Genomic DNA, 18,470 nt, shown 5'->3' with positions numbered 1-18,470 from the left:
GTGAAAGTAATGCACATGAGACATTTGAATGTTCAATGACATCACAGGCGGACAGCCAGACATCCATATCCACAGACAACACAATAGTTAACAATTGGCATACTAATCAGGTCTGGGACAAGGAACTGGAGACAATAAGGATCTTCAGGAAGGTACACCCGAAAGTGTGCCTTCTAGTTAAGGTCCATGAAGTGCAGACAGACAGAGAGTGGATTGGGCGACATAAACAAGGTCCACCGATCCACAAGAGGGTGAGGGAAGTGGCCACATGCAGTGGGCCAAGAGTGCGGTACGGTAAGAAGGAGCATGCATCACAATAAGTATTCTCTATGTGTCACTGGAATTGAGTCAATGTGTATGTGGTCTGTGGACACTCATGCAACTACAGTCTGGGAGCATGACAATGTGCGTTGACTTGACAGCACAGATATGCATTGTGACAAGGAAACCCATAGGAGCAGTTGACAAATGGAACATGCAACTCTGCATGACATGGCGTGTAAGTTAAACTTTGTCTGCATGCACCTGTCTAGCAGTGCAGAGTGAAAAGCAACAAGAATATAACTCTGAACAGTACTTTTAGGTGTCACATGGTGCACATGGGCCGGGGAATACCCTGTGGGGGATATGTCCTGTCACACAGCCACATGCCACAAATGGCAGCCACACAGGCTACTCCCACTATGATGGCCAATTTACATGAGTCTGTACGTCACAGGACATGCTTTACCAAGGGCTATCATACAAATGCAGGCAGATGCACCAATGCACAAATAATGCGGGTGATGCATAACTGGCAAAACACAGGAGGCGCAATGACGGACACTCACCTGATGTGCCAATGCACCATACATTGTGCAAATGTATGTGTGCTCCCCGCATACAGGCACATGTCATGGTGGTAATCAGTCACATAGTCAATGAGGATCTGGAGCTCCTCATCAGTGAAGTTTGTCTTCCTCTGCGGGCCACCTGTGCCATGTATTGGGGTTAAGCCTCTTCCTGCTGTTCAGGGCATCCCTTCCTGCCATGAGTGGCACGGGGTGTTTGAACTGCCCCTGTCTGGTTGGAACCATATTGCCCTATTGGCATCAAGATGGCGAGCCACCTTTGCACTGGGGGCAGATGTCTCCACACAACATCCTGACCCACTGGGGCTGAGGCAGGTGTTTTACAACTACAACCCTGACACCCTGGGGCTTGAGCAGGTGTTTCACCCCGACCCGGTTTGCCCCCTTTCCCTCTTGTGGCCTTTCCACTCATTTCACAGGTGTAAGGGATAAAAGGGAGCCACACCAAGTTATTGTCCTGGGCAATGTGAGTCAGGGAACAGTCTATGCACTGTATGATGTAGATATGTGGTCCAGAAAAGCTCAAATGTACCCCGAAAGGGAAAAATCTGATACGGAATGCAGTGGTACCCAAAAACACAAATATCATGTACGCAGTACCTGGAAAGCTTCCGATTACTGAAAAAGCGGTACGCGATATGCAGTGGCACCCCTAAACACAAACATTGCATTTGAGGTACCTGGAAGCTTCGAATAACTGAAAAAGTGGTACGCGATACGCAGTGGCACCCAGATATCAAAAATGTACATATGCGACAGACCGTATGCCTACACAAAAACATGCACGTATGCGCAGAGGCAAACACCCCCACAAAGAAAATTGGGTACGTGATACCTGAGGGTAAGGTGTCTGTAGCAAAATACACATATGACTCCCTAACTCCTGCGGATCGCAACCTTCACGCACAACTAGTGATGCACGTCGCTTGACTTATCTAATGGCATCATTGCCGTGAGCCACGTAGGCGTGTTGCGTAGGTACACAACATCACCGCACGCAGGACATAACTTACGCATTTAGGACCGTCACTCTGCTATCGGCTACTGTGGATGCAAGACACACACCACTGTTCCTCCTGCCTAAACCGCTGCTGAATTTGCCTCCCTTGGCTCTGCGTGGCCTCATTGATTTCTATAGTGCTGCTGCCTGCTCGAGAGTGAGTGCCTGCCTGCAACTTGCACTGTCTTGGTGTGCCAGTGCCCCACTTTTGTCTGGACTCCTGTTTGGTCCTGTCACCACCTCCTCTGTAAGTTCTGGGACGTCCACCTCTACCAACACCACCGTTGCTACACTACACCTACCCAGCAACCAAGAAGCCCATACCTGCCTCAGGTGTGCCATGTCTGCCCCATCCACATCATCTGGGTAAGGGCAGCACCTGCATGTTGAGGTAGCAACTTCAGCAACACCAAGCTTTGCATCCTGGTGGATCGGGTCCTGGGCACCTATGATGCCCTTTACAACCCAGCTACACAGCTGGGCACCAACGCAAGGCAAGGATCTGGGATGACATCACAGCTGTCATCAACACAGAGGGGGTGGCAGTCCGTCCCAAGGAGATGGTCCAGAAATGCTGGGACGACCTCAAGACATGCAGCCGTACCAAGGTGCTGGCAGCCCTCTCCACGGAACCCACCATGGAGGTGTTCCGTGCTGCCTGCCACCGGTTCAGCCAGATATAGCTGCGGGTACTTGAGAGGTTCTATTGGGACCTCCACTCCCGTCTCTTTACCTGGAAAAGTCATCTGGATTCCACTGGTGAACACCTATGTGGGACAATGCTTTATGGCATATGTGTGGCATGCATGTTTTCAGATGCCACATCCTGTTTGTGGCTTGTATGTGTAGTGAGACGCAGCTGATTGGTGACTCATGTCAATGCAGGCCATTTGTGACATCAAGCATTGTATGGTGCCATTTGCATAAGGATTTCCGGATTCATGAATTGTTGCTGTTGTGCACGTGCAGTGTGTGAGCATGGAGCAAGTGCTTGGACATGGCCAATGTGGACCTGCTATGTTGTGGCCATGTGGGTGACGTGCATGATGTCCGAGTCGATGTGTGGCTGAACTGACAGTTCATCCATGCAGGCACATCTGATGATAGTGAGACATGTGCTTTGATACCTGAATGTGTGGGGTTCATGCATTGATGCTTCATGGACTGGGATGTGACATGTCATTCAACTGGATTTTTTAAGACAAGTGTATGTGCAATTATAGTATGGGTGGCCAACTGACATGTGCAATCTGATGTCCGACATGGCTGGTGGTACGTGTTGCTTGCTTGCATGCCATGCTGTGGCATGTGGACTTTGATGATTGGGTCTGGGTGGGCAGGTGGCCTGGTGCTGTCTCCATGACCATGGCTGAAGGTCGTTCTTGTGTTGGTTGATCAGTTGTATGGCGGTGTTGCCTGTTGTAGGGGATGTGTTGTTGGGCACTGTACAATGTGCCTTGTTCACATGTGCATGGGTCACAACTGTGATTGCATTGTGTGTGTGTCAGTTTATGGTTGTGACATGATGCATGATTGCACTTGTTAATTTTGTGTATGCAAGACATCCATTGATGACGTTTACTGATGTCAATGTTTTTTTTTAATTGTATACAGTTACTGCAGCTCGTGAAGAGGGCACAGGCATCATTGTGGAGCAGAAGGGCAGGGACAATGCCACAAGGCCAAAGCGCGGACCCCGGCCAGCCCAACTGGAGTCTACATCTTCTAGCTGTGTGAGCGCGAGTTCTATCGGGCAGAGCTGCTGGGGTATGTCCCACGAGGTTGTTGTGGAGGGGGCTTCTCAGTGGCTGTGGGCCAGGGTGCAGGGACTGAGGGGCCATCCAGGGAGGAAGGCTCTCTGGAGTCATACAAGGAGATTGAGGTGGTGGTGGAGAAGGAGGAAGATAAATGCCAATGCACGGAGTTAGGTGGGGACATACAGGAGGTTGTTCAGGCTGCACCCCTGCGCCAGAGACAAGAGGATGTGGAGTACACTGTGGAGGGAGCTGACCAACCTCCTGTGCCTGCTCCATGTGATGCCTGACCACCGTCATGGATGCCTCGCCCCAGGACGGGCGCACCTTTGGGGATACAGAGATCACCCTTGAGATGTCACAGGCCGTACTGGCTGGGATTGCGAGACATATGTGCGGGATTCATGATGATGTGAGAGAGATTTGTGACCTCCTCTCACATCATCACAAAACCTTGGTCATCTCAATGTACCAGCTGTCATGTGCGCTGCCCTCGGGCGGTCTCTGTGTGCTGGCACAATCAGCTGCCCCTTCCTTCAGTGCCTCCTCTGTGTCCCAGCCATCCTCCAGGGGGCCCTCCTTGCCACTTCCTATCACGGCCCCCTCTCCTACTGTCCTACCCACACCGCCAAGTCTGTTGGTCAGCACATCACTGCCTAAGGTGGAAGTTGGAAAAAATACAGCAGATGTGGTCACTGTGCCTGTCCAGGCACATGCACAGGAAGAGGCATCAGTGGGGCAGCTTGCACATCATGACAGTGCTCGTACTGTACCCCCCCATCGTGCAACATCCAGATGGCAGGGGTGCATGTACAGGGTACGCTTGGCCAGGCAGCAGCACTATAGGACTGTCCAGGGGCAAGCAACACAGGGCCCAACAACACCAGGGAGGCAAGGGAGTCAGCAACGTTTGAACAACTGGCAGGAGGAGCGCCGCCGGTTCAGTCATGTGTGCGTCCATATGGATTTGTGAATGCAGCTGATGGTAGAGAGGCACCAGGCTAGAGTGGCACCGGTTGTTAAGGCCAGGGCAGAGGTGGTGGAAAGAAGGATACTGAGGTGGGATGAGATTCTGGAGGAGGCTTGCAGGGATGCAGGGGAGGAGGAGAGGAGAAGTGGTGACCGCCTCCAAGCCATCCAGGACCAGACAGTGTCCCGCCTCCAAGTGAAGGACGATGAATGTGACTCTACCCTGGAGGACTAATGGCAGCGTATTGAGCCCGCTGCCTGGGTAAATAGTCGGTTTTGTGTTTTTTGTTTTGGTTCATTTTTTCCCTTAGACATTTCCCCCTTTCCACATAGAGATTTTTGCTAGGGTATACATTGTTAATACAGTTTCTTATTGTTCACCACACAGTTGTTGGTGTCTGTTTGTTCATGTCTTTTAGTTTTATTTTGCTATGCATTTCTTGTGTGACTCTCACGTGGTTTGGGGACAAATTGTGGAGGGGTGGCATGCGCTCTACAATTATGTATGGGGTGGTGTGGGGGTCCATCACAATGCATGGCCACCCACCAACACACATCAACTTCCAAACAGTGTGTGGTATCATGTCACACAGCACCTCTGCCACTGAATTGCTTCTTCATCCCATGTGAGTTTGCTTATATGTGGCTGTGCACATCATATGTCTTCTTAGCTCACACACTCTCAGAATTCCTTTGTATCACCCCAAAACATGCCTGTTCAAATTATGTTGGTTGCAGGGGCTTAGGATGCTGTGCTTTTCGGCCTCAGTCCATTGATTCATTGCATGATGTTTGCTATTATGTACTGACATCACATGTGCCACTGCCCTGTCAGTGATGTCTTGGACAACTGTCCTCGTAGGTCATTCACCTACAGCAGATTAAGGCAATTTCAATGATACATGTGCACAATAATATGTCACATTGCAGCACATTGCTTTACTGTGTGCCATGTACATGGTTGTTTCACTGTGTAGCTGCTGCTAAATTCAGCTGTCCTGTTGCTTATCCGTTGATTGTGATGTACCAGGGAGTCTTGTGATGAGGAAAAAACCTGCATTCTGCATCAGAGCACCCAGTTTTGGATATATGGGTGGACATGAGGTCTGTGTGCTTCGTGTTGGTGGCAGGCCAGTAGAATTGTCATAGGTTGTTGTGCACTATTGCACTGTTAGGGGGGTGATGTGGCAGGGCCAGCTGAGTTGGTGTCAGGGGATAGGGGGGCTGGTGGGTGGTGTCTGGACTTCTGGGGCTGCCTGCGGGTAGTGTCGGAGGAGAGGGCGGTGTGGGGAGGGTGGAATACTGTGAGGGTGGTGCCTCCTGGGATTGTGGTGGAGGTGAGGGCAGTGTGGGGGGCGGAGTGTAATGTCATCAGGCTGCCTGGGGTAGTGTCAGAGGTGAGGGAGGTGTGGGGATGGGAGTTTACTGTCAGGGGGCTGCCTGGGGTAGTGTCGGAGGGGAGGAGGACTGTTGGGTGGTGTCTGGACTTGAGGGGGTTGCCTGAGGGCAGTGTCAGAGGTGAGGGCGATGTGGGGAGGGTGGAGTACTGTAAGGGTGGTACCTGGGGTAGTGTCAGAGGTAAGGATGGTGTGGGGAGGGGAGTGTACTGTCAGGGGTCTGGCTGGGGTAGTGTCAGAGGTGAGGGTGGCTGGTGAGTGGTGTCTGGACTTGAGAGGGCTGCCTGGGGGCAGTGTCGGAAGTGAGGGCATTGTGGGGAAGGGGAGTGTACTGTCAGGGGGCTGCCTGGGGTAGTGTTAGATGTGAGGGTTGCAGGTGAGTGGTGTCTGGACTTGAGGGGGCTGCCTGGGGGAAGTGTCAGACGTGAGGGCATTATGGTGAAGGTGGAGTACTGTGAGGGTGGTGCCTGGGGTAGTGTTGGAGGTGAGGGTGGTGTGGGGAGGGGAGTGTACTGTCAGGGGGCTGCTTGGGGTAGTGTCGGAGATGAGAGGGGCTGGTGGGTGGTGTCAGGGCTACCTGGGGTAGTGGCAGAGGTGAGGAGGGCTGGTGGGTGGTGTGAGGGCTACCTGGGGTAATGTCAGGGGCGAGGGGGGCTGGTGGGTGGTGTGAGGGTTGCCTGCGGTAGTGTCAGAGGTGAGAGGGTCTGGTGGGTGCTGTGAGGGCTGTCTGGAGTAGTGGCTGAGGTGAGATGAGCTGGTGAGTGGTGTCTGCATCTGAGTGGGCTGATTTTCAGCTGGGGTATGTGCCGGCACTTTGTGTGTGGTGGGAGTAGTGGGGATGGTTTTCAGGGTGTAGACATTAGTTATATGGGAGCTCGCGTAGAGTAGTCAGGTACAGCCGTTACTTACGTGGGACCTTGTGCAGAGTATCTGGGGTGCAGCCGATACTTACATGGGGCTTCGCGCAGTGTTGCTGGGGTGCAGCCGTTGCTTACGTGCAAACTTGCACAGAGGAGGTGGGGTGTAGCCATTACTTACTTGGGGCCTCGTGCAGAGTAGTTGGGGTGCAGCCATTACTTATGTGGAAACCCGCGCAGGGTAGCTGGGTTGCAGCTGTTTCTTACGTGGAACCTCACGCAGAGTAGCATGGCTGCAGCCATTAATTATGTGGGGCCTCACACAGCGTTGCTGGGGTGCAGCCGATAAGTACGTGGGGCCTCACAAGAATAGACCCTATAGAAACTGATGAAGAAATATGGAGACGAGCAGCAAACTTTCATATCTGATGGGAAGATTGCAGGTTTGTGTGACGCACTGCAGAAAATGCAAACTGTTCAATAATTGTACAGATGCAGCAACGCAAGTGATCATAGAAGCTAGCTATATGTAGTGAATAGACTAGAGGCAAAACCGCCATTGTATGAGTGTCTGGACATTGGTGCCGTAAACTTTAGTAAGCTCAAACCCATGGAGAAAGAAGGATGGAGAGCTGTGCGTGTCGCAGCAAAGAATTTGCAGGAGATTGAAGACTCTAAGAGCGAATCTGTTTGGCCTGATTTCAAAGTTGGAGCAAGCGAGGCCAGTTATCTATTCTCACAGGCAGCAAAACGTGAAAATCTGAATCGCTCCTTGTTAAGGTGCAAAGAAGGAACACCATGATTACCAAGTTTTATTCATTTAAGACAATTAAATGCTGCAAATCAGGCTGAAATACGGTCTCCTGTCACGTGGACTAAAGATGAAAGTAGGAGTTTGGCATGCAGACCAGAACTGTGATAAGCATCGCCGCACTCCCTTATATTCCCAGCAACGAGAATACATTGCAAGGCTAAGTTCAAAGGCAATCTCCATGGCAGAAGGCATAGACGGTGAGGGATGTTGAGCAAATTGGGTGGGAAACAAAGTCATGCCAACTTCCCGGCACCTGGGTATATCATTAGGTGTTGCTAAGGAGCTGAATATTCCAGACATGACACGAGCATGCCAACTAATTGTAGAGGGCCATATAACTAAGGGCCTTATAGTTTAAGAGGCAATGGTGTATTGTGTATATAATAAGTGTTGAGGTTGACTTGCACTAGAGGCAGGCTTAAATTGTCTACCTGATAGAACATATCCAATCACAACCTCACCCCTTATAGAAAGTATACTTAGATGTCCCCTTTGCGCCAACCACTATAGGTTTTTCTTATTTGCCACGTAGTATGATGTCACATATGACAAATTTTTAGTATGAAGATGTGATTTTATGTAAATGAAGTGCTCCTGCGATCGTCCGTTGATGTCCGTTGTAACTCCCTATTTTAGATAATTGATATTAAAACAGTAAGATCAGACTTTGCAAACTTCCTGAGTCAGTCAGATTATTTGGTGTAAGAGTTATTCTGTGTCCTGTGCATGGTGTGTTACTGTCACGACCCTTACCCCAGACCCCCACTGGCAAGTTCACTTGCCAGGTAAGGTCAGGGTTTGGGGCTCCATTAAGGCCTTGGAGGCCTTGCATCCACTCCCAAGACTATCTTGGAGTCAGTCCTGGCGCCTCTGGTGCCAGGCTCATATTCATTTTGAAGAATATGTTTGAAGGGGGACTACTTGCATTGGGCCTGCAGTTAACATGGAGGCATTCGCATAGCTTGGTTCCTTAGAACTAAGCTATGCGGTATAGTGTTTGAGTGTGGTGGCCTGGTACTACTTTACCTGGACTAATTTGCTGGGAGGCTATTTAAACCACAACCAAGCAACAGAGCATGCTCCGCGTCACTTTGCAGACTGCAATGTAACGCTCACCGTGTCCTGTGATACCCGCGAGCCTCAGAGCAATGAGCCTGCAGAGGAGACAAAAGGAACATCATTAATATAATCTTGCCTTCAATCTCCATCCTGTCATCTGCTCTCCAGTGAACAGCTGCTTCTGGGCACTGCATAGCTACCGGAACGAAGCAACCTGAAAAGGAAAAGGAGAAAGACAACATTAGAAAAGGCATACTCTGGCATTTCTTCAGCCACGAACATCACAAGAAGCTTACCTGGCATGTCACCTCCCGGCTGGCCATTCCGGAGTTCCACACCCGCTGGAGAAGGACAGCACGACCTGTAAGGAAGAGAGGAGACACATGTTAGCAAAGGCAAGACAAAGCAACGCAGCGCATAACGCATTACTTACCACATTGCAGCACACATCTCGCGCCATCATTTGCCAGCGGTGCTCAAACCAAACAGCAGGCCACGCTGAATCTCCCGCACACCTAGGGAGAAAGAAAGGACATTATTAATCACAAAAGAAAGGCAGGCAAGAACAAACAGCGCTATACAAAAACTGCTGCAATAAGACCTACCTTAAAGACACTTGAACGGGCACGCGCCAGTGAAGTAACTCGGTCGCCCACGCCCACTGAAGACTATGCACCCCTGCTAAGAAAGCAGGACGGAGAGCACGCCTAATATCACAACAAGGCTGGACTTCCTCCGAAGACACCATCGGGAAATCAGGGAGAAGGTTCCGGCAACCAACCAGGGCTGAGTGGCGTCCCTGTGGATACCAGGTGACTAATCCACCTGGGCGCCATGGAGACATCAGAAATCGACCAATTGGCTCAATTATCAGGGCAATTACGCACCGAAGTTCATTCAGCCAGGCAAGAGACCAATGCTCTCCAGAGGGACCTAGTAGTAACCAAGGATCACACCGAAGAGATCAGTAGGCAGTTCCTACAATCACAGGCAGGAGAGACTCCTTTGCCCAGAGAAATCCCATCGGCACAAGCACCCACCTTACCATCCACCCCAGTACAAATTACGCTACCCAGAGCAGTTCCCGTAGCATCACCCGAACGGTTCTCAGGCGACCCAAGGAAGTATGCTGCATTCATGAATCAGTGTCGTCTTCACTTTCTTTGTAGGCCTAGTGCATTCCCCAACGACCAAGCACGGGTAGCTTTTGTTTTGTCATACCTGAGCGGTAGTGCAGCAGACTGGTCGGTGCCACTTGTAAGCCATGATGATCCATTGTTACATGACTTTGGGGGGTTCCAGAGGGATATAGAGAAGCTTTTTGCTCGTCATACCCAAGAACAAGCAGTAGAAAACAAACTCTTGTCACTCCGACCAGGGAATCAAGACTTATTAACGTACATTGCCACCTTCAATAGATTGGTTGCTGAAGCTAGGTGGCCTGAAAACAAAAGAACCACGTTGTTCCACCGGGGCCTACAAGGCGAATTGAAGGACGTTCTAGCTCGGGTGGTTGACCCACCCAGAGACTGTACTGAATTCATTAACTTGGTTGTGCAACTAGTGTGAAAACAGAACAATAATATGAGGCCGGGAAGCCCAAAAAAAACACACCAACACAGGTTACAAAGAAACATACAAGTGCTTTATTTCAAGCTACAACAGTTACCAAGTCAATTGACAAACGGATAGCTATTCGGCTCTGAGTATAACATAACAAACTTCAACGAGGGTTCGATGTGTTAGTGAGAGATCGCATATTGGAATACCCGGGCCTTTTATACAATTTGTCCAGCCCTTGGCCAACCCTCTTGCGGGTTAACCATTTCTGCGAAATATAATTCCGGTCTTAGGGTTCCTTGCCAGGTCAACCTTTAATATATGCATTTCGATTAGTTTCGCTGATATAAGTAGTACATTTACATAAAGGTCATCAGTAGGACAAGGTCTCTGTTCGCGACCCCGACAAGTGGCCTGCAGGCATATTAATTATTCAGCTGTACGGAGGTCACAACGGCCAGAATCTTATTCAGAATGTCATTTGGCCTCCATTTTGATGTTCAGGGTGACTTCTACATAACAAGAGAACCTAAAATGGCGGTTTAATCCAAGATGGCGGCTTACATTGATTTCTCTAAGGTCAAGACCTTGTCGTAGAGTTTGTTCGCGCATGATGTTTAGACAACTTGGCGTAGGCCAATACACATACAATTATTACAATAGGAGGCATAATATTATTTCTATTCCGACAAACCCTCCTTTTGGCCAATGCCAAGTACTAATACTATTTCTAATGTCTTTGTAAATAACTCCATGCATTGTCGTCCATACATCCTGAATCGTTATCTGTAATATCTATAGCCATTAGGTCATTCACCAGAACCTCTTGCAACACAAACTCTTTAGATGCTGTATCTGGGGCATTCATTTTATGTCCTATTGTGCTCACCGCCTGAGCGCAACATCCCCCTAGCATTGCACATATACTAGGTAGACATTGGATACAGCAACAAAGGAATAGCAGAATTCCCAAAATAACCAGTATGACAGAAAGCACCTTCCAACCCCAGGACCGTAGGGAATCCCAGAACCAAGCACTAATACTCCAATCTCCCACAGGAACATGCACTTCTGAACTAAGGACGTGCAAGTTCTGTATTGCTTTGAAAATTGTCAGTGAGGAATCTGGTACGAAAACACAACAAGCAGACCCCACTGATTTACATACTCCACCACGTTCTGCCAGAATGACATCTAATGCCATCCGGTTTTGGAGCGCTACCAATCTTATTGCTTTCTGTTCCAGTGTCATATTATATAGTATATCCGTGGTCCGGTTGATGGTTCTCTCCAGTACTCTTGCTAGCCCCCTAATATTTTCAGAATTTGCTATCTGTCCCCAAAATGGCACAACTGGTTTTGTTATATCTCCCAATATTTGCCCAGGGGTATCTCCATTCTCGTCCCGCCGTGGGCGATCCTTAGAAACTTCCAATGTGCTGGCTATGAATACCCCAGGTAACAGGATTCCTAAATAACAGGTTCCCTGCCAATCCTTGGGCAACCAGGGAAATGCTGTGCTACCGCGAATGAAATAGACAGGCCCCCTTACATACAGAGCCCTGTTCTCTCCGGTCAAATTTGCAATGTTCACACAGCCTTCAAAATCTCCGATTGACCGAGTGCCATTCCTTTGTACACAGAAGGGGACTGAATCGGGGCTATGAGTAATAGCGTAGGAAAGAGGCACATAGTTAATAGAGTAGGAAGGAGGCACGGCGTCCTTATTGCCTATCGGAGCCATTTTAAAGGAAATTAGAGTTTGGAAAGGAAGAGACAGTTTATCAGATGGCCTAATAGAAGCAACATTAGGCTTACTTCTATTTGCAAAAAGCGAGCATCCCAGGGGAGTCAATTCACGTTTCTCAAAATCATTTAAATTAGTTCCATCAAAGTTCCCTGAGATGCTGTCATTCCAACGGCCAAAGAATAGTGCTCTAAGAGAGGCATAGCAAGCAGTCGTTAAAGGTAAAAGGTGAATATACCATCCTAGCCCCTTGTTCCCGTGTTGCGGTAAATGGGTGCAGATCCAGCAATTACTCTTATTAAAAATGGCATGCGTTGAATTCATTATTATCATTAAAGTGTTATTATGATACTTTCGCCTATGCTGGGAGTCCCTAGGTGACAAAGTATGAAGGTATACAGAGGGAGTCAGAGCAGTAGGTACAATTTCAATTGGCAAAAGTGGCTCTAGAGGACACATTTCTTCAAAGTACCAGAGTCCCACGGCAGTAACTATACAAATTCCAATTACTATCATCACAACACAGCAATACGTTTTCGGGGCCCAGGCACATTGTTCATTGTCTGAGTTGGTCACCCCCTTATTTACAAGTCCAATGCGAGCAACAGCGGTGGAGGTGGCAGACATCGTAGTTTCTCAATCGACGACCCCAATGTTCGTTGCTGGCGACACTACGGTCGCGTGACTTCTTAGTCCTTCCCCAACCCTAGCCAGCAGAATCCCTTTCTTTTCCAAAACTTCCTTTTGCAAGAACAAAACTCTCAATGACTCTTTTCTTTTCCAGATGCACAGGCAAAACCCGTGCCGTAGTTCTATTTTTTCATCTTCGAAGGTCGTACTTGGTGGTTCCCGGTACTGTTTGATCCGGAAATAAGGTAACGTCACTTCCTGAGGGAAGCAACGTATCAGAGGCGACGGAAGTCGCAGAACTTGAAACAACGTTTTCCGGAAGTGACCTTTCCAAAGAGTGTGGAGACAAAATGGACTGTTCCCCAAGCTCCACGGGCTCAGAGGGATTCTCCGACACACTCACAGAGCTATTTGCTACTCCAGGAACTGAGATTGTAGCATCAGCAAGGGGTTCTGCTTCTTCTGTAACGTGTGGCGTCAGGTGAGGAAGTTTCTTGACATGTGTCATGGTCTCTGCTTACAAAAGGTCAGGGTTTTCCCAACTCCCTTGGAAGCAGATCCATAACCCAGGTTCCGAGTGCCAACCAGTCCCAATTGGGACCTTTTGGACCCAGTCCTGGCGCCAGTGGCACCAGGCTCATAAATATGCCCAGTCCCAGCGCTGGAAGCGCCGGGCTCATAATGCTTGGGTGGACTTACCTGCAGCAGACCATGCTGCTTACTTGCCTGCCAGTTGAGTCTCTGATCCTCTTCTGTTTGGAACTACTTTTCCTGTTGGGTGGGGCTGGAGCCACTCCCTAGATTCAGAACACTGGAACTCTTCTGGAAGGCAGGAACTCTTTTCTTACCAGGAACTCTTTTCTTACTTAGGCGTGGCTGTGGAAGGAGACAACTAAGCACTACAGGAGGCTATTTAAACCACACCCGGTGGATGAATCTTGCTTTGCGTTATTCTGCACCCTCTGCAGCAGAACGCTCATCGTGTCTTCTGCATCCGGTCCTGGGCCTAAGGAAAAAGGCTTACCATCCTGAATCCAGTCTTCAGCAACTCCTATAAAGACAAGAAAGAACAGGTTAGCATTCCGGCATCTGAAAGGCAAAGGCTTACCTACTCTTCGTGCGCTCCGGAGGTCTTCACACTGCATTCCGGCATCTGAAAGACAAAAGCTTACCAACTCTTCGCACGCTCCGGAGGCCGTCGGCGCTGCATCCCGCATCTGAAAGACAAAACAAGGTGCGTTTAAAGACATTGGGGAACTTTAATACTCACGTGCCATTACTCCTTTCCACATCTAACCCAGTGGGTTTCCCGGCACCCTGCAGCCGCTCCGAACTTGTACCTGCAAAATAAAAGACAATTAGAGCGCATCGTGAAGCTGGCAACAAGCGCTTACTTACGTGCTTCCAGGCGCTTCTATTCATCACACGGGCTCCATCTTCAACTCACTTCAGCCCGTCATCCGCCATCGCCGGAACCCTGCAAAACAAGAGACATCATTATTAAAGACTTTAAAGACATTTGAGTTACTCGAAACTTACCATTCGTGCAGTAAACGACGGACAGCAGTCCTCTGAAGTCAAGAGGCCTGCGCTACCTGTCCAGTGAAGAAACTGGTTACAGCACCCTGCCCCGAGGCAGATGGAGAGCTCGGCATTCACTTACCTAAGGTGAGAGCGTTAACCTGTGGGGGTCTACAGGAGAGGAGAAGAGGAAAGAGATAGGGACACCCCAATAACCCCAGTTCATTAACCCCGTAGTTTCTATCTGCAGACATCTTCTCTGCACGTCAGGCATACAGGGCACAGAGGTCCAGCCCAAAGAGCCAACCGGGTGCTGTACATCACCTTTGAAGATACGGTAGTCGCCCAGTCAAGACCGGCGCCTCTGCGAGAATCAGGTGAGCGTTACAGAACGCAAAGACTACCGCAAAACTCTCGCCCAGGCGCTATGGAAACCTCGGATACTGACCACCTAGCCCGGTTACTTGGGGAACTAAGGGCAGAAGTGCATGCAGCTCGTCAGGAAACGAACGCTCTAAGAAGGGAACTAATTATTTCCAAGGAGAGAACAGATGATCTTGCTAGACAATTGCTTCAGTCACAAGCCGGACAGACCCCGCTACCCGCATCAGGGGCAAATCTTCCTTCAACATCCTCTATGAATCCAGTACAGATCAACCTACCTGGGAATGTACCTCTGGCTCCACCCGAACGATTTTCTGGTGACCCAAAGAGGTTTGCGGTATTTATCAATCAGTGCCGGTTGCACTTCTTATGCCGGCCAGCAGCCTTTCCAACTGATCAAGCTAAAGTAGCTTTTGTACTTTCGTACCTTAGTGGCAATGCGGCAGACTGGTCGATCCCTCTAGTTAATCAAGATGATCCGGTTCTCCATGATTTTCAAGCCTTTCAGCTTAGTATGGAAAAACTGTTCGCAAGACATGCACAGGGGCAGGCCTTGGACAATGAGCTTCTTTCGTTGCAACAGGGTAATCAAGACCTTTTGGCTTATATTGCATCTTTCAATAGACTAATAGTGGAAACTCAATGGCCTGAGGACAAAAGGATTAAGCTGTTTTATAGAGGTCTACGTGGAGAGCTCAAAGACGTTTTAGCCCAAGTAGTGAATCCCCCACAAGACTGTTCGAATTATATAGACTTGGTCGTTCAAATAGATCACAGACTGCAGAACAGGAAGGCCGATCGTTCCAAGTTTGATGCTCGAGTATTTTCCAAACCGCCAACTCCATCCAAAGGAGTAGACTCCGGGGAACCCATGCAAATAAGGGGTCTGAAAGGTCCTCTAACACAAAGGGAGCGGGAAAGGAGAAAACAGTTGCAATTATGCCTATATTGCGGAAACTCAGGGCACTTTCTTCGAGACTGTCCGGTGAAACCTGCCAAGAAGGCAGTAGGAGCTGCAGTTACCACAGTTACAAACTCTGAGCAGGGAAACGACCTCGCCCGACAAGAATAGAGGTCCTCTTGCCGAGCGTGAAAACCAGTTCCGTGACCTCGCATTTCGTGATACCTATGGTCCTCATTAGCCCTGATAATCCGGATCGATTACATGCAATTGAAGCTTACGTCGACAGCGGTGCCATCGGCAATTATGTGGATCATGAAATGGTTTTGAGGATGAATCTAACTCTTTGTCCCAAGGCTGTAAAGGACGTCATTACTACGGTGGATGGTACGGAGATAGCCTCCGGGCCAGTAACGCATACCACTCAAGAGGTGACGCTAGTAAGTCAAGATGGACACCATGAGAAGATCGTGTTCGATGTGATCAAGGCCCCTCAGTTCCAGATTATTCTAGGAATACCTTGGTTAGAGAAACACAATCCCCTGATCGATTGGCGAGCAAGAACGGTCCAGTTTCCAGAATGTGTCTCTACTTGTCACCCTCCACCTGGTGTTGCACTGGCAGCAATTTCTTCAGAGACTCCCCAGTTACCTCCCGAATACCTAGAATACCAAGATGTTTTCCGGAAGGAGCAGGCTAACTCTCTACCTCCTCATAGGTCTTATGACTGCCAGATAGACCTGATACCTGGATCTACTCCTCCTTGTAGTAGAATTTATGCCCTCACTGAGCCTGAGAATCTTCACCTTCGACAATACCTGGATCAATACCTGGCAAATGGGTTTATTCGTCCTTCCAAGTCCCCTGCCTCTTCAGCTTTGTTCTTCGTTCCAAAAAAGGAAGGAGACCTTAGAACTTGTATCGATTATCGCTCCCTGAACCAGATCACCATTAAGAATAGATATCCGTTACCTTTGATCCCTGAACTCCTGGACCAAGTCAGAAAAGCATGCATATATACAAAGCTGGATCTTAGAGGAGCTTACCACTTGGTACGAGTAAAAGAGGGCGATGAATGGAAGACGGCCTTCCGCACCAAGTATGGGCTATTTGAATATCAGGTCATGCCCTTCGGACTTTGCAATGCCCCAGCCGCCTTTCAATATTTTATGAACGATGTCCTCAGAGAGCTCATAGATGTGTGTGTTGTTGTTTACATCGACGACATTCTCGTTTATTCTTCATCGGAATCTGAACATCGGAAACACGTGAAAATGGTCCTCGAAAGATTGCGTCAACACAAACTTTTCGCTAAGTTGGAAAAATGTGTTTTCAACGTGACTGAAGTTGAATTCTTGGGATTCATATTATCACCTGGCGGAGTGTGTATGGATTCAAAGAAGGTCGATGCAGTTCTCAAATGGCCATCACCATCCTCCGTAAAAGGTGTGCAAAGCATGTTAGGCTTCGCTAACTTTTACCGCAGGTTTATCCCCGAGTTCTCTCGAATAGTCCAGCCCATCACTGCCTTGTTAAAGAAAAACAAACGTTTTGAATGGTCTACCGAGGCGGAACAAGCTTTCCAGGATTTGAAGACTAAATTTATCTCTGCACCAATCTTAAAACACCCTCGCCCCGAACTCCCCTACATCGTGGAAACTGATGCTTCAAGCCTTGCCATGGGGGCAGTTCTATCACAAAAGGACCCGGTAACCAATCAGTTGCATCCCGTGGCATTTTGGTCCCGCAAATTCTCGCCTCCTGAAGTCAATTACACGATTACTGACAAGGAACTTCTGGCTATCAAGTCTGCCTTTAAGGCTTGGCGGCATTATCTGCTGGGGGCCCGACACACCGTTACTGTGATTACGGATCACCGAAACCTGCAATATTTGAAAACCGCAAAAGCCCAATCCTCTAGACAACTCCGTTGGGCATTATTCTTTGCCGAGTTTGACTTCATAATTACCTATCGAGCTGGTACAAAGAACGGTAAAGCCGATGCCCTTTCTCGGATGGGAGTGGAAGAACACTTGATCAACCCTAAACCTGTACCAATCATTCCCGAACAAAGAATTCTGGGTGTAATCGCCACAGAATCCATAGAGGAAGTTAAGGATAAAGCCAGGCAACTTGTAACTCCAGCAGACATACAGAATTGGCATCTGCAGGGAAAGGACTTTGCAGTAAAGGACAACTTATTGTATTTCCAAGAACGATTATACCTACCCAGCACAGATTTACAGAAAAAAGTAATCTCTTGTTATCACGACTCTTTAATGGAAGGTCATCCCGGTATAGCCAAGACCTCAGAAAAGATCAAGCGCTACTTCTGGTGGCCGTCTTGGAAAAAAGATATCAGAGACTTTATAATGTCCTGTGGAGTATGCGCCCAAAACAAGAGTCAAAAGGAAAGACCAGCAGGCCTCTTACGCCCTATTGACATCCCACCTCGCCCTTGGCATACGCTTTCTATGGACTTCATCACCGATCTACCTCCATGCTCCGGATACAATACGATTCTAGTAATCGTGGACTTATTCTCCAAGATGGCGCATTTCATTCCGCTCAAAGGCTTGCCAACAGCAGCAACTCTGGCCCGAGAATTTCTCGAAAACATCGTCCGACTGCACGGTTTTCCTTTGGTTCTAATTTCGGATCGAGGTAGTCAATTTATTTCTCATTTTTGGCGAAGTTGCTGTCGGTCGGCTCAAATTGATGTGAGACTATCGACCAGTCACCACCCTCAGACCGACGGACAAACCGAGAGGACCAATCAAACTCTGGAACAGTATTTACGCTGCATGCTGCAACAAACTGAAAAAACTTGGAAAGATATCCTTTGGATAGCCGAGTATGCCTACAATAACTCTGTCCATTCGGGAACTGGGAAAACCCCGTTTTTTCTTTTGTACGGCAGTCACCCTCGAACCTCGGAGTTGGATCCCCTCCAAGATCTTGAAACACCAGCAGTAGACTACCTGCATTCTACAATCACCCAAGCCTTTAAGGAAGCTGTTTCTCAC

The sequence above is a fragment of the Ambystoma mexicanum genome, chromosome 5q, assembly GCF_040938575.1.
Source record: "Ambystoma mexicanum isolate Mex_15411 chromosome 5q, UKY_AmexF1_1, whole genome shotgun sequence".
NCBI classification, from domain to species: domain Eukaryota; kingdom Metazoa; phylum Chordata; class Amphibia; order Caudata; family Ambystomatidae; genus Ambystoma; species Ambystoma mexicanum.
This window is presented reverse-complemented; position numbering follows the sequence as displayed.